This window comes from Gracilinanus agilis, chromosome 5, assembly GCF_016433145.1.
Source record: "Gracilinanus agilis isolate LMUSP501 chromosome 5, AgileGrace, whole genome shotgun sequence".
NCBI lineage: Eukaryota > Metazoa > Chordata > Mammalia > Didelphimorphia > Didelphidae > Gracilinanus > Gracilinanus agilis.
The window spans coordinates 201,826,249-201,843,263 of NC_058134.1; positions in this window are offsets into that span (position 1 = coordinate 201,826,249).

Consider the following 17,015-nt stretch of genomic DNA (forward strand, 5'->3'; position numbering starts at 1 on the left):
TTGATATGCATTTCCTTGTATGCAGTTTTACTTCTGGTTCCCCTTTATTCCATGAAAATTGATTCTCTGTCTCCCTTTCAAGTTGTTTTCCACAGGAGAGTCCCTTCACTCCATCTTGTATTTTTGTGACTCCGTCAATTTGAGGCATTATTTTAAGATTGGTTTGAGAGGATTCTTGGAGTGGTTCCATGTTTTTCTGCTACTAAGCCACCATATTGGCTTTACCTCCCAGATTTAAACACTTAGAAAAATATTAATTGCTCATGGGTAGACTGGATTATAGTCATAACAACCAATACAATAAAAATGGCAATTTTATCTAAATTAATTTACTTATTCAGAGCTGTACCAATCATAGTACCAAAAATTATTTCATGGAGCTAGAAAAATAACAAAATATTAATTTGGGAGGACAAAAGGTCAAGAATATCAAGGGAATTACTTGGGGGAAAAAGTGAAGGAAAGCGACTTAGGCAAACCAGATCTCAAACGGTATTATAAAGCAGTAATCCTCAAAACAATCTGGCATTAGCTAAGAAACAAAGTGGTGGATTGATGGAATACATTAGATATATAATATATAGCAGTAAATAACCATAGTAATCTAATGTTTGATAAATCCAAAGATACAAGCTTTTGGGATAAAGAACTCACTATATGAAAAAAAGCTGCTGGGAAAACTGGAAAACAGTATGACATAAACTAGGTATAGATGAACATCTCACATTATATAGTAACCCAAGGTCAAAATGGGTACATGGTGAAATAGTTAAGCTATCTGACTGTGAGTTGTTGTTGACTGTGAGATACTAAAGTTGAGTTTATTCCTCAGTACCTCTTTATGAAGGAGGCCCATGAGCCTGCTTTACAGTGACCAATGCGCTATTCAGACTCCCAGACAGTTTTAAAGAAAACCAGGACAGGGGGTTATCTGGAAACAAGGTAATATGAATATGAATATCTATGGATTCTTGCTAACCACTTCAGGTTACTGGCCTGCGGGTGGTTTCTTTTCACAGATGTCAGGAAACACTCTCAGGAGACAGGACCACAGATAACTGACAATGCTGGAGACTGAGTTGATAATATCTCACTGAAAAATACTCAGATCGAAGGATAGCTGGATATCAGGAAAATAGGAACTTTTGGCTTTCCAGGTTACAGGTGGGCAGACTCCCACTTGGCTCAGACAAACCAAGCTACAGGAAGTTCCCTCTTCAAGCTCTCCCAAGGACAGGAACCAAAGACCCCTAACTGTCTCTCCCTGTGTCCAGTTTTAAATCTTCCCCAGATAAATGTTGGAGGGGATGTGGCAAAATAGGGACATTTAATGCTTTGTTGGTGGAGTTGTGAATTGATCCAACCATTCTGGACGGCAATTTGGAACTATGCCCAAAGAGCTTTAAATGACTGCCTGCCTTTTGATCCAGCCATACCACCGCTGGGTTTGCACCCCAAAGAGATAATAAGGAAAAAAGACTTGTACGAAAATATTTATAACTGCGTTCTTTGTGGTGGCAAAAAAATGGAAAATGAAGGGATGTCCTTCAATTCAAATTGTGGTATCTGTTGGTGATAGAATACTATTGTGCTAAAAGGAATAATGAACTGGAGGCATTCCATGTGAACTGGAACGACCTCCAGGAATTGATGCAGAGTGAAAGGAGCAGAACCAGAACATTGTACACAGAGACTGATACACTGTGGCACAATCAAACATAATGGACTTCTCTACTAGCAGCAATGCAATGACCCAGGACAATTCTGAGGGACTCATGAGAAAGAAAACTATCTACATCCAGAGAAAGACCTGTGGGAATAGAAATACAGAAGAAAAACAATTGCTTGATTACATGTTTTGATGGGGATATGATTGGTGATTTAGACAAACTTTCACCCTAGTGCAAATATCAATAATATGGAAATAGGTCTTGATCAATAACACATGTAAAACCCAGTTGAACTGCTCATTGGCTATGGGAGGAGGTGGGGAAAGAACATGAATCATGTAACTGTGGAAAAATTTTCTTAATCAATAAAATTAAATTAGAAAAAATCTTCCCCAGGCTCTAGAAAAGAGTCTAAAAAGTTCTGTGGTGTGCGGCAAATCCTTCTTTGCAAACTCTTCCTTTGCTATTTTCTATTTATAAAGTTTTTCTTTCCTTTTCCTCCTTGCAATGGGTACATAAAGGTTGATGCCATAAGCAAATTAATGGAGCATGGAATGGCTTCCCTGTCAGATGTATGGTTAAGGGAAGAATTTATGACCAAACAAGAGAGAAAACATTAGGAAATATAAAATGGATAATTTTGATTATATTAAATCAGAAAGTTTTCCCACAAACAAAACCAATGTGACAAAGATTAGAAAGAAAGCAGAAAGCTTGGGAAAAAATTTTAGTCATTTTCTCTGATAAAGGCATCATTTCTCATATATAGAGAAAACTGAGAAAAATGTATAAGAATACAAGTCTTCTTCAATTAATAAGTGGTCAAGGGATATAAATAGACAGTTCCCAGATGAAGAAATCAAAGCCATCTATAATTATAAAAATTGTTCTAAGTCACTATTTATTAGAGAAATGCAAATTAAAATTCTGTGATGCTACTTTACAACTATTAGATTAGCTAATTTGACAGAAGAGGAAAATGATATTGTTGGAGGGGAAAATTAGGACAGTAATGCATTGTTGGTGGAATTATGAACTGATCTAACCATTCTGGAGAATAATTTTGTAACTATGCCCAAATGGCTACTCATTATCCAATAATACCACTTCTGGGTCTATATTCAAAAGATATTTTAAAAAAGGGAAAAGGACCTATTGGTGCAAAAACATTATTGTAGCTCTTTTTGTGGTGGCAAAAAACTGGAAATTGAGAGTATGTTCATCAATTGGGGGATGAGTAAGCAAGATGTAGTATAGGATTGTAACACAATACTACTGTGCTGTAAAAAACGAAGGGCAAGATGATTTCAGAAAAACCTAGAAACATTTACATGAACTAACACAAAGGTGAAGTAAGCAGAACCAGGAGAACATTATACACAGTAATAGTAGTACTGTAAGATGATTAGTTATGGAAGACAGCTATTATTAGCAATATAATGATCCAAGACAATTCCAAAGGATTCATGATGAAAAATGCCATTTCCAGAAGAAGAATGGATGGAGAGTGTATATGATTCAAAGCATACTGGTTTTCACTTTATTTTCTTTGTGAGTTTTTTAAATATGTGTCTTCTTCCACAATATGATCTATATGGAAATTTGGTTTTGCATGGTTGCACATACATAACCTATATCAAATTGCTTACCATTTCAGAGAGGTAGGAGGAAAGAGAAGGAGAGAGGTAATTTGGAACTCCAAATTTTAGAAAATGAATGTTAAAAATTGATTTTACATGCAATTGGGGAAAATAAAATATTATTTAAAAAAGTAATCTTGTCCACTGGCCATTGAACCAGTTCTAAATCCATTTAATTTTATGATCATTTAGCTCCCCCTTCCTCTCTTCTCCTCTCTTTCACACTCCCTCCATCCCTTCCTCCCTCCCACCCATAAGAACAATATGAAATACTGTATGAAATGCTTTGCAAAAAACTTTGATAAAATCATATCTATAGAATTGTCCTGATTTACCAGTCAAAAAAAAGTTAGTCTGGCATGACCTGTTTTTGCTGAAGCCATTCTGACTTTTCATAATCAACATTTTTAAAAAATGGTTTATTAGTCATCTCTTTAACAATCTGGTCTAGAATTTGCCTAGGAACTGAAGTCAAGCTCACTGACCTATAACTTAAAAACTCTACTATTGTCCCTTTGTGTGTTTGTGTGTAATATTCATCATTTTCTTTTTTAAAGTCAGGACATTTGTAATTTTTTACTCTTGTGGTACCTGTGAGATCTCCATAGTCTTCATTCATCACCTCAGCAGCCACACCTGCCAGTTCTTTCAGTATCTAAGTATATAGGATCTGGGCCAGGTAACTTGAAATTATCAAGGGCAATCAGTTTCATAGACTTATCAATCTAGTCCTAAGAAGGACCTTGGAGATCATTTGGTCCAATCCCTTAATTTTACAAATGATGAAATCTGATCACTAACTGGATAGGTAGTTACACATTCTTCAGGAAACCAAGAATGCATTGAGATAATATATTAGGACCATTCTTTATAATTGAAGTTAGTTTTTTTCCTCAAAAGATATTAAAACCTCTCCTGGAGAGGAGGCAGGAGTAGAATACAGAGTTTTGATGTCAGAGAATCTCTGTACTTGGAAGAGAGAAGGTGGTTAGTAAACTATAAGGAAGACAATAACCCTATTCCACTGTTATTACTTGATAAGAAACAAATAGTTGCTTCAGTCCATCTGAGCAGGGAGTCATCAACCACTCCTCTTCCTCTTAACAACTGTCTTCCACTTTCTCTTACTGAATAATCTTTCCTTTATATATATTTTTTAAACCCTTGTACTTCGGTGTATTGTCTCATAGGTGGAAGATTGGTAAGGGTGGGCAATGGGGGTCAAGTGACTTGCCCAGGGTCACACAGCTGGGAAGTGGCTGAGGCCGGGTTTGAACCTAGGACCTCCTGTCTCTAGGCCTGACTCTCACTCCACTGAACTACCCAGCTGCCCCCTCCTTTATATTTTTAAAAGAAATGAAAATTCCAACTTAAATACTAAAAAAGGGAGTATTTCCATGTACATAATAGGAAAAAAGAGGATTATGAAAATAGTAAATTTCTATTTTAGATCAAGTTATTTTCACAACTATCCTTGTATGGGCCTCCTTCTGATTTCTCTTGTGTGTTTAAAAATCTTATTATAGTGCTTTATTTTTGGTAGAAATGGAGGGTTGATAATCACTATTACTAATAGTCTTCTCCGAGGGATCCCCTATTAATTCAGAGACTAAGAAAAAAGAACTGCAAAACAAGTAGGAATTGTCAAGCAGAATGAATCCATACAGCAGCCACATCCAAATATTTGCCTCAGCATATTTTTTGTCCATCACAACTGTGCCAGGAGGTGAGTAACATACTAAAATGTTTCATCAAATTGTAGCATGGTTGGTCAGTGCTTTCATTCTTAATTTTTTTTTTCAAAGGTCTTTCGAATTTTTCTGCCTGCTTCTATTCACTTCACTCTTCATCAGCTCATTTGACTCAGGATTCTCTAAAGTCACCTCTTCCATAATTCCTTAGGCACAATAATATTTTAATAAATTCTCATATAAGTCCTTCTGGCATTACTCAATTGCCTATGAGGCAGCCTTAGATTCTAGTTTTCCCTGCTTTCCCTTTTCAGTACTAGGTTTGTTCTACTTGTCACTAATGCCTCCCTGCTATTTATCCTACCTCATGACACTTTCCCTCTCCTCTATCATTGCTTGTTTCCCCTGTTTTTTTTAACCCCTTACCTTCCATCTTAGAATCAATACTATGTATTGGTTCCAAGACAGAAGAGCAGGAAGGGCTAGGCAATGGGGGTTAAGTGACTTGCCCAGGGTCACACAGCTAGGAAGTGTCTGAGGTCATATTTGAACCTAGGATCTCCCATCTCTAGGCCTGGCTCTCAATCCACTGAGCCACCCAGTTGCCCCCTCCCTGTCCAGTTTGATGTATTTTATATTAAATTGGATGTGTATAATCATCCTTTGGTTCAATTAAAAGTAAGATTCAGTTGATGCTTAATTTCTTGAAGGACAAGTGGCTGCTTTTCTGCATAGTATAGCACTTTTTGCCCTTCTGGTAAACCCTCAAATTTAAAAATACATATAAAAGAAGCATTAAAATATGTAAATTAAGGCATTTGTCTTTACTTATCTTCATCTATTTGCTTGCCTTCCTACTTCTGTCTGTTTATTGATCTCTCTTTCTCTGTTTGTCTATCTATCTATATCTGTCTGGCTATCTATTTCTGTCTATCTATTTATCTATCTATCTTGTTATCTCTCTTTCTATCTCTATCCATTGATTCCTTCATTAATTTGTATATGATCTAGACCTCAGTATAGGGCACGCTCTTCATCAATGCAAATAAGCAACTCTTTAGGAATTTATAGTCTTAGAGAGTTGTTGGAATGTGAGGTTGTGGGTGTGGGGGTCATGAGAAGGATTAAGTGATTTATTCATAGTCCTTCTCCTAGGATGGGACAGAATCAGGATTCTAACTCAGGTCTTTCTGACTATTTTTTTTACTTTCTGACCCAAAACACCATGATGTCTGGCAGAGACATTTGTCTAAGACCTATACTATAAAATGATTCCCACATCAATAATTAAACACAAAGTTATTTCATATTCAGAGAAAAGAAGAAATAACTGTTTTCTACATAATCTATACCATAGCTAATTTTTGTTGTTCCATTAGGACTCATGTGTAATTGAAAGAGTACATTATTATGTTGCTAGTAAAACTAGCTTTTGAATAGCAATGTGATGCTGTTACTCTGAATATCATGATGAGTTTCGATGGGGGGCGGCCCAAGTATTAGGGCCATAAACTCTTTTATGCCTACTTTTGAGTTTTTTGATGCCTAGCTAGGGTCTTGCTAAATAAATGTTTGTTGGATGAGTGGATAAAAGAATAAATACATATATAATTCACACCATAAGGGAAAAAAAAAACAATTGGCTCTTGAGAAATATACAACTACTCCCTCAGTTCCTTTCCACTGGGCTTTAAGTTAGGACCTATGAAGTACCTCTGCTACTAACTCCAAGAAGTGTTTGGTAATAGAATTTATAAGATATGAATAAATGAAATTTAATGCACAATGGAAGGTGCCCAAGTGCCACATGAAAAGTACAATGCTATGGGAGTTTGGGAAAGGGTCAGGTCACTGTGGGTAGAATGAGTCAGGATTCTTGGAAGGGGTGGGATTTGAGATATGTGAATGAGTCAAACAAAGGTTAAGTGATTCGATCAGGGTCACCCAGCTAGTAAGTGTCCTGAGGCTGATGGGAGGCTTGGTGAGCCCTTTTCAGGGCTATTCATCTACCTTTGCTGTCTACCTGCCACCCAGCTCTAACCTGTGGCTTCAAGAAGTGGTAGCAGCTCCAGCAGCCATACCCCACAATGAGCATAACCTCACTCAAGGTTGTGAGGACCAAATGAGAATGAGAGTCAAGTGCTTAGCATGGTTCTTGGCATGTAGTAAGTGCTACATAAATATTAGCTACATGTTAAGGGTGGTGATGATGATAGTGATGAAGATCACATTGGTTGTGTGGTCACCAATTAGGTAACAGGGGCTCAATTTTCGGTCTTGAGATTCTTAGAAATTTGGTGTTTGGGATTAAGAATTTAAAGTCAGGTTTTGTTTTTATAAGATTATTCATTTACAAAAATGAATAATATGGAAATACATTTTGCATGATAATATATTTTTCTAGATTGAATTGCTTACCAGCTCTGGAAGGGAAGAGGGAAGAAGGGAGGGAGATAATTTGGATCATATAACTTTGGAAAACTTATGTGAAAATTGTTATTAAAATAAAAATAATAAAACAAAAAGTATTTAAAGTCATTGTGAATGCCCTGTAATGCTCATAGTTCTCTGAGGGGTCAACATGAGGCAATCAAAGTAGGTCTCTGCCACAGTGCAGAACTTTGATAGAGAATGCCTTGTCTCTGTCATCTTTCAGAAGATTCCAGCAGAGGTGAACCTCTGTGGTCTCAGACATAGAAGGACTGTCTGGTGAGAGGCTTGGATTGTACTTTGCCATGGGCAATGGAAATCAGCCTGGTTGCAAAGTTCTTTACTGAAGATGCTGAAAGGGTTAGGAAGAATCATGGTTAGGGCAGTGCATGAGCCTATTTCTTCTGAGCTTTTGGTTACTTCCAATCACCCTCAGCTCACTGTGCTAATAGAGGTGAACTGCTGGCTTCATTTATAAGTCTGTTTTGGTTTTGCTTGAACAAATTAGTTCAAGTATGTGTGTCATACACTTAACATTTCAGTCACCATTGCTCTAATTAAATCTGTATTTGGGGGCAGCTGGGTAGCTCAGTGGAGTGAGAGTCAGGCCTAGAGACAGGAGGTCCTGGGTTCAAATCCGGCCTCAGCCACTTCCCAGCTGTGTGACCCTGGGCAAGTCACTTGACCCCCATTGCCCACCCTTACCAATCTTTCACCTATGAGACAATACACCGAAGTACAAGGGTTAAAAAAAAAATCTGTATTTATAGAATCATTGGAGCCTGCACAGTGGAGTGCCAGGCCTAAAATCAGAAAGACTCCTCTTCCTCAGTTCAAATCTGGCCTCTAACTTACTAGCTGTGTGAACCTGGGCAAGTCACTGAACTCTTTTTGCCTCCATTTTTCTTCATCTATAAAATGAGCTGGAGAAAGAAATGGCAGAACACTGTAGTATTTTTGCCAAGAAAACCCCAAATGGGTTGTGAAGAGTCAGACATGACTGAGCAACAACAAAATGGAATTCAACAAGCAACACAGATAAGGAGGGAGAGAAGAGGGTAAAGAAGAGATCAGACAAAATGTGCTAAAACACTATGGTCTAGGAGCACCTAGGAAATCTCTCACTGTTGAAAGGTTCTGAAAGGCAGAGATGAGGAAGGAGTATGCTCTGGGAATAGCCAAATGCTTGTTGGATTTCTAGTTCATTTTTTAACCTCATCTTTTTAACCACCGCCCCTCTCCCCAACTATTTTATAGAAGCAGCATGGTATACTGCAGTGGTATCAAACTAAAATAGAAATGGGGGCCACTAGACCAAACATAAAGCTCTATGTGCTTTATGTGACTCTCTTAAGTCACATCGACTTAGAAAAACCACATCTGGACATTATCTATGTTCTATCATATTTTTTACTTCTTTTGTTCAGTATTTTCCAATTATATTTTACTCTTGTTCTGGCAGCACTGGAAAGTGACCCCAATGAGATCTGCTAGCTGTGTTCTTGACATTTCTGGTACAGGGATGGAGTATTGGACTTTCAGCCAAAGAATCATGCTGTGAATCCTGCCTCAGATTGTCAGATTTATGGTCAGATTGACTCAATTGATAGTCACAGAACTCAGACCGAGTAATTTAACCTCATTAAGCATTATTTTCCATAACTAAAAAATGTTCTTGATGACCTCTGAATTCCTTTTCCATTCTAATTCTATAATTCTGGATTATGGCTATAAGTCTGATTCTGTAAACTAAGTCTTCAAGGCTGCTTAAGGTTAGGAGTGTAAATGCTAATCAAAGTGTTTTTTAATGTTACTTTAAGACCTGGATGACCATACTTTAATAGAGATATTACAGAGATATATCTGAAGTCCTAGGCTTTGGGAACTATGCCATGGTCTTTGAAAAGGACCTTAAGGAATGTGTAGGTTTTAAAATAGAAAAAAATAGAATTGAAATATGAACAATCCTATCACTAGTCTCTAAGAGTAGTACTTCTTAGGTCATTGCACCGGCTGGCAAATAACCCAAACAAAAGAGGTACTCTTTGACCAAAATCCAGGTGTTCTACCCTGTGTTTGCTCACATGTGTATTGTTCTTTTCAAATGACAAACATCTTATGGGTTTCTTTATTGTGCTCTCAAGCTAAAACAAAGTATCTTAATGGTTTTGTTCATTCAAATTATCTCAAGTTTGAGCCACTGGTTTGGAATGACCCTAAATGGTCTCAGAGTTCTTTTCTTTTCAAATCTTTCTTTGCACTCCTTCTGCCCTTGACCAGAGCTACCCAAACAATAACTACTCTCAATATTTTAATTTAAATAGAGATGGTTTTGATGGCATTCCAAGTTCCTGTCAGCCATTAGTTTGCCTCTTTTTACTCTCCTTACTTTTACAATATTTTCCCACCAATCACCAACACTGAATGACTCATTAATCCTGGAAACCCTTTTGGCTCCTCCATGTCTCTGAATCTCTGCTGTTCACCTTATTTCCTTTGGTTTCAGGCCTATTGAAGAGAAGAAAGAAGCCAAGTCGTCTGATTATCCCAAGTGCTTCATCTGGGCTCCACACTTCCTGCCAGTAGAAGAGAGTATGCAGTGGGCGACCTTGGCACTTTTAACCCTGTTACCTCTGCTCCGAGGGGATTCAACCACCACCCAAGGTAAACCTGACTCGCCTATTTGGTAGAAAACTTGCCTTTCGTGGTATGGCTTCTGCTCACATCTAGAGATGTGCTCAAGAGTACAGTGAGCATTGGGAAAGGAATGGGTATTTGGAAAAGATCTACAGTCATTAATGAATTTATTCGTCTCAACAATTCCATAGTTCAATGTTGAAATGGAAAGAGAATACTTAATGTTAGGAGATCTAAATCAGAGTTCCTGGTCTGTGTACTCCTTAGCCCTGACCTTATGCAATTTTCACTTAACCCTCTAAACGCCAGTTTAAAAAAGATTCTGGCAGACTACTGTATCATATGAAGTAATAAGATAATTCCCTCCTCCCCAGACTTATGATTTCAATTTTGTTACAATTCCTATTGTGGACATTTCCTCCATCAATGCAGACTGGCAATTCTTTGGTAATATCTAGTTTTCTACTGGGCACTGAAGTGTGTGACTTACTCCTGGGCATCATGCTAGTATGAACCAGAGACAGCGTTTGAACCCACGTCTTCCTGACTCTCAGAACAGCCCTTCTATCCACTACTCCATGCTGCCTTTCAAGATGAAATGTCCAAAAAACCCATTTTCCTCAATTACATGTAAACAAATATGTTAGCAGTAATTAAAAAAAATTTGAATTTCATCACTCCCTCCCCCATCCTTGAGAAGGTAAGCAACTTGATATAGATTATACACATTATGCAATTATGCAAGCTGAATGAGTTGCCACTTTGATATGATAACCAAAGTGATCTTAGGCTGCAATAAATTTTTTACAAGCCTAGAAATGTGTGAATCCAATTGTACTCTGCCATGATCAGACAACATCTGGGTTCCCCACGTTTAGTTCTGAACACCACAGTTTTGAAAGTACATTTATAAGCTGGACAGCCTTTAGAGAGGGTCTTCAAATATTTAAAGGGGAACTATATTAAGAGAGGAATCAACCAATAAGACTTTATCAAATGTCTCCTATGTGTCAGATACTGTGCTGGTGCTGAACATAAAAAGAAGCACTCTTCTCAGGGATCTTACTCCCATGGAGTGGGGAGAAGTTAAAAGGGAGAAAAGACAAGTTATATACCAAATTCTATGTATATAAATATTTAAAATAAATAAGGTAACTTTTTGGGATGAAGACACTATCTATGGTAACCATCAGAAATTATATTATGAATCAATCACATAGTTCAATGGGGATACAATTTGGGTGTGATGTTAAAAGATCACTCTACTGCAAATATGAATAACATGGAAATAGATTTTGAACAATGATACACGCATTACCCAGTGGAATTGCTTGTCAGCTCCAGGAGGGGGTAAGGAAGAGGAGTGGAAAAAATCATGAATCGTGCTACTTTGAAAAATATTCTAAATAAAAAAGAAAGGAAGGAAGGAAGGCAGGGAGGAAGGAAAAAAGGAAGGAAAAAAGGAAGGAAGAAGAAAGAAATTCTATTATGAGGGAGCAGCTAGATGGCTCAGTAGATTGAGAGTCAGGCCTAGAGACTGGAGGACCTAGGTTCAGATATGACCTCAGATACTTCCTAGCTGTATGACCCTGGGCAAATCACTTAATCCCCATTGCCTAGCCCTTCCTGCTCTTCTGTCTTGGAACACAGACAGCATTGATTCTAAGATGGAAGGTAAGGGTTAAAATAAAAAGAAATAATATTATGTAGGAAAGAGCTTTTGGGCATAGCAGTGATGGTCTGTATAAAAATATAGGGAGGAGAGATAGAGGGAATTGATGAAATTGTTGGATTAACTCTCAGAGAGCAAAACTAAGAACAATGGGTAGAAATGTGCAAAGAAGTAAATTTAGATGTGACATTAGAAAAAGTAAGATTTCCTAATAATCAGATGTATTTAAATGTGGAATACTTGCCCTGGGAGGTGGTGGGTTCTCTCTATCTGAAGGTCTTCAAGCAAAGGTAAGGGAACCAGTTGTTAGAAATGTTGTAGGGGAAAGTCTTGTTCAGGTACAATTTGGACTAGATGGCAAGAAAGGCAGACCCACCCAAGGTCCATAGCCCCATCACCCTCTTCTGCCCTTGCAATCAAGATTATCTTGCTTCATATTTTTTCTGAAGATTGTGAGCATTATAACTTATTTCCTACTCACCTTTATACCTATGACTAGAAAACTCTCTTCGGTTATTTTTCTCTTTCTCTGTATTAATCACCAACTTCCTAGGAGTAAACTACCCCTAATGCCACTTCTCTTCTTTCGTTTCTTTTCTCCTCCACCCAGATCCCACTCCAACACTGCCTATCCTTCTACTGTGTCTTTTGGAATTTTAGGAAATTAGTGTTTGTTCTGGAATGGCCAAACTTCCCTTTAATCTGAACCTTTTTCTCTGTCCAGAAGATGCTACATCCCTCACTATCTTCTCCAGCACTGACTATACTGTCATGCACCTGTTTCTCCCCTGTTGGGAAGAAAAAATTTGAATACTTTTCCCTACTGCCATTTTCACTTTTCCTTTGCTGTAGTCTTCACTCAGCACCTCTCTCTCCTTTGAAGTTCATTCAATAAAAAAAAAATCTCTCCTTATACAGAGTCAATCAATTATCAAGTACCTATTATGTGTTAGGTACTGTCTGGAGATACAAAGAAAGGCAAAACATAATCCTTGCTCTCAAAGAGCTCACAGTCTTAACAGGAGAGACAACAAGTAAACAAAGATATATATAAATTTGGAGATAATCAACAGAAGGAAGGCACTAGCATTATGGTAGAGTCAGGAAAGACTTCTTATAGAAAACAGAATTTCAGGTGAGACTTTGAAGGAAGCCATTAAAAAATAATGTTTATCTCCAGAGGAAGAACTGATAAATAGAAACAAGACATAGTTTTATAAACACATATGTAAATAATTTATCTCTATATATATTTGTAGAATGATACACTAGTGTGGGGAAGGGAGGGAGAGAAGGTGATACTTGGGAACTTATATGTAACAAACAAATTAATTAAAAAAAGAAATCAGGAGGGAAAGATGAGAGGGAAGTGTATTCTAGACATTAGGAACGATCAGTGAAAATGAATGGAGTCATGATGATTGTTTTCTATTAGCCCCAGGTTATCCTCCCTCTTTACTCTATGGGTTCAACATCTGGATTACTGTCTTCTTCCTAAATTCTGTCTCTATGCTAAGAGAACTTTGATATCAATGATGATGCTCCATTAAATTAAACTCTTACCTCCATGCTGATCCCCCTTTCAATAAACTCTAGAAGCTTTCTTTTGCAACTAGGATCAAGTATAAACTCTGAATTTCTTTCCTTTTTTTTCCTAACCCTTATCTCCTATCTTAGAATCAATACTAAATATAGGTTTCAAGGGAAAAGAGTGGCAAGGGCTAGGCAACTGGATTTAAGTGACTTGCCCAGGATCACACAGCTACAAGTGTTTGAAGTCTGATTTGAACCCAGGTCCTCCCATATCTGGACCTGGCTTTCTAGACACTGAGCCATCTAGCAGCCCCTAACTTCTCTGATTTTCAAAATCCTTCACAATTTGATTCCAACCTATCTTTCCAATCTCATTACACATCATTCCCCTTTGTACCACTGTCCATTCTAGCCAAATTGCCCTTCTTTCTGTTCTTTATACCCAGCATTCTCTCTTTAAATCTCACTCCATCAGACCTTTGTACTGGTTACCTCCAAGTCTGGAATTCATTCCCTTTTCATTTCAGCCTTATAGAATCCCATTCTTCAATACACAACTCAAACATCACCTTTTACACAATGCCATGTCCAGGTCTCACAACTGATAGTGCCTTCTTTCTTTTCTTTTTTTTTTTGAAACCTTTAACTTCTGTGTATTGGCTCCTTGGTGGAAGTGTGGTAAGGGTGGGCAATGGGGGTCAAGTGACTTGCCCAGGGTCACACAGCTGGGAAGTGTCTGAGGCAGGATTTGAACCTAGGACCTCCTGTCTCTAGGCCTTACTCTCAATCCACTGAGCTACCCAGCTGCACCCTGATAGTGCCTTCTTTTGTATTTATTTGGTAATTACTTATATGTGAATATATAGTTTCTCCTGAGAATATGTAAGCTACTTGAAAATAGGATTGTTTTATTCTTCCTATTTGTATTTCCTGGTGCCTGATCCCTTAAATTGCTTATTAATTAATTGATTGATTGATCAATGGTCATTGATAGCTATTGAAATTCTTACAACTCTAAAATAGTGATTTCTGACTGTAAAATTGGGTCAACTGTCCTATCTAACCCCTTCAAGGTTGTTGTTAGAATAAAATATGAGATGAGAAAGACAAAAACACTTTGTAAGGTGCAGTGTATTAATGCACTAGTTATAATAATTTATTAGACAATAAAACCGAGACCCAATCATTCTAGATTCTTATTCTACTCTTGGACCAATAGAGGGGAATTAGCCTGGCTAAATCTGCTAGGGGTCTTACCTACCTCTTTTTCTTTCTTTTCTCAGGCACTTAAAAAAAGGGTCTCGTTTATTTTAGAATCAATACTAAGCATGCCACTAATAATGACCTTGATTATCACCATATATTATACAAATATACATTATAAAGCAGTTGACACAAGGAGAAGTTAAAAGATCTTAGAAACTGCCTTAGACAAAATTGCCTAATTTCTTTGCCAAGAAGTGAGATATGACACCTAGAGACAACACTCTCTGGGAATATAAACTCATTTGTAAAATATCCTAGGAAAATTGAGCAGTATTATTTTATAAAACACAGCAATAGAAGGAACAGATGGAGACTGACTGCAGATTGAAACACACCATTTTAAAAATTATTTCTTCTATGAATTGTCTCTGGGATATGCAATATGTCTTTTGTTTTACAATACAACAAACTGGGAAATATGTATTATATGATCATATATGCTTATATTACCTCCTTCTTGGGTAAGGGTGGGAAGGAGGGGGAAAAAACCAATAAGACAGAGTTTTGAATATAGCTAATGTGAGAATTTGTTTCTCTTGGATAAGCATATCTATTTTAATTTAATACAGTTATAACAAATCATATCTATAATGTTATTGTTATGCTACATATTATATTTAAATCTATGCTTAAAAAAAAGAATCGATACTAAGAATCAATTCCAAGGCAGAAGAACCATAAGGAGTAGGTAGTTAGGGTTAAATAAGTTGCCTAGGGTCACTCTTATCTGAAATGTCTGAGGTGAGATTTGAACCGAAGATCTCCCATCTCCAAGCCTGGCTTTCTATCCACTGAGTCACTTTGCTGCCCTGCCTTGGCACTTTGGATGAAAGTGATATGCTACTTTGGAGAGAGAAGGGAAAAATTATGAGATGAATTATTCAACAAAGCATTAAATAGGAAATCTAAGAATAGTTTATTACCTAAAACAACCCATATTAACTATAAACAGATTGCTTGTAGAAAAACCTGTGGGTCATTTAACCATGACACAGACATCGTGCCGAAAGAAAGTTAAGTGGGGATACTGCATTAAGCCTTTCCTATTTAAAATTTTTTTAAACATGATCAATTAGTTAACAAGCATTTATTCAGCAGCTACCATATACTAGTCACTGTGTTAAGTCCTGGCGATATAAGGCAAGAACTATACTTGTCCTCTAGGAGATTATATTCTAAAGGAGAATGACAACATACAAACCTAGAAGACATCCATATGTGTATATATGTGTGTATGTATATAAGCAATGTAAATGGGAAGTAATCTCAGAGAAAAGGGGAAGAGGAGGCCAGGGAATGTCCTTCTGAACCATCCCATGGGTAGATGAGATTAGAAGGATGAAGCCAAGAGAGGCAGTGATGACTTTTTTTATTAAATAGCTTAGAGTTCTATAATTAACCTATAAGAGGTGATTCATAGCAAGAGACTCTGAACACAAATCCTTTCTCAGATTAATAGGCATACAAATCCTAATGTCTAGTTTATTAGTTATTAAAAGGGGAAGAGGAATAAGAATGTATCTTTATCTTTATAATTATATATTTTATTATATAAAATTTATCATATATTTATCTAGTTTTATTATATGCATTGATATATTTTAAGATATATATTTATCTAGTATCTATTATGTGCTAGACATTGTGCTAAGCACTTTACAAAAATTCTCTCATTTGATTTTTCACAACCACCCTGGAAGGTAGGTGCTATTATGATCCCCATTTTTCTGTAGAGGAAACTGAAGTTAAATGGCTTTGGTCACATAGCTAATAAGTTTTTGAAAATGGTTTTGAAACCCAGTCTTCCTAACTCCAGGCACAATGTTCTTTTTTTTTTTTTTTTTAACCCTTACCTTCCATTTTGGAGTCAATACTGTGTATTGGCTCCAAGGCAGAAGAGTGGTAAGGGTAGGCAATGGGGGTTAAGTGACTTGCCCAGGGTCACACAGCTGGGAAGTATCTGAGGCCGGATTTGAACCTAGGACCTCCCGTCTCTAGGCTTGGCTCTAAATCCACTGAGCTACCCAGCTGCCCTCTGTTCTTTTTTTTTTAAAACATTTATTATTATTCATTTTTAACATGGTTACATGATTCATGCTCCTACTTTCCCCTTCCCCCCTCGCAATCCCCTCACCCATGGCCGATGCACATTTCCACTGGTTTTATCATGTGTCATTGATCAAGACCTATTTCCAAATTGTTGTTAGTTGCATTGGTGTGGTAGTTTCGAGTCCACATTCTTAATCATGTCCACCCCAACCCATGCATTCAAGCAGTTGTTTTTCTTATATATTTCCTCTCCTGCAGTCCTTCCTCTGAATGTGGGTAGCATCTTTACCATAAATTCCTCAGAATTGTCCTGGGTTTTTGTATTGCTGCTGGTACAGAGGTCCATTACATTCGATTTTACCACAGTTTATCAGTCTCTGTGTACAATGTTCTTCTGGCTCTGCTCCTTTCGCTCTGCATCAGTTCC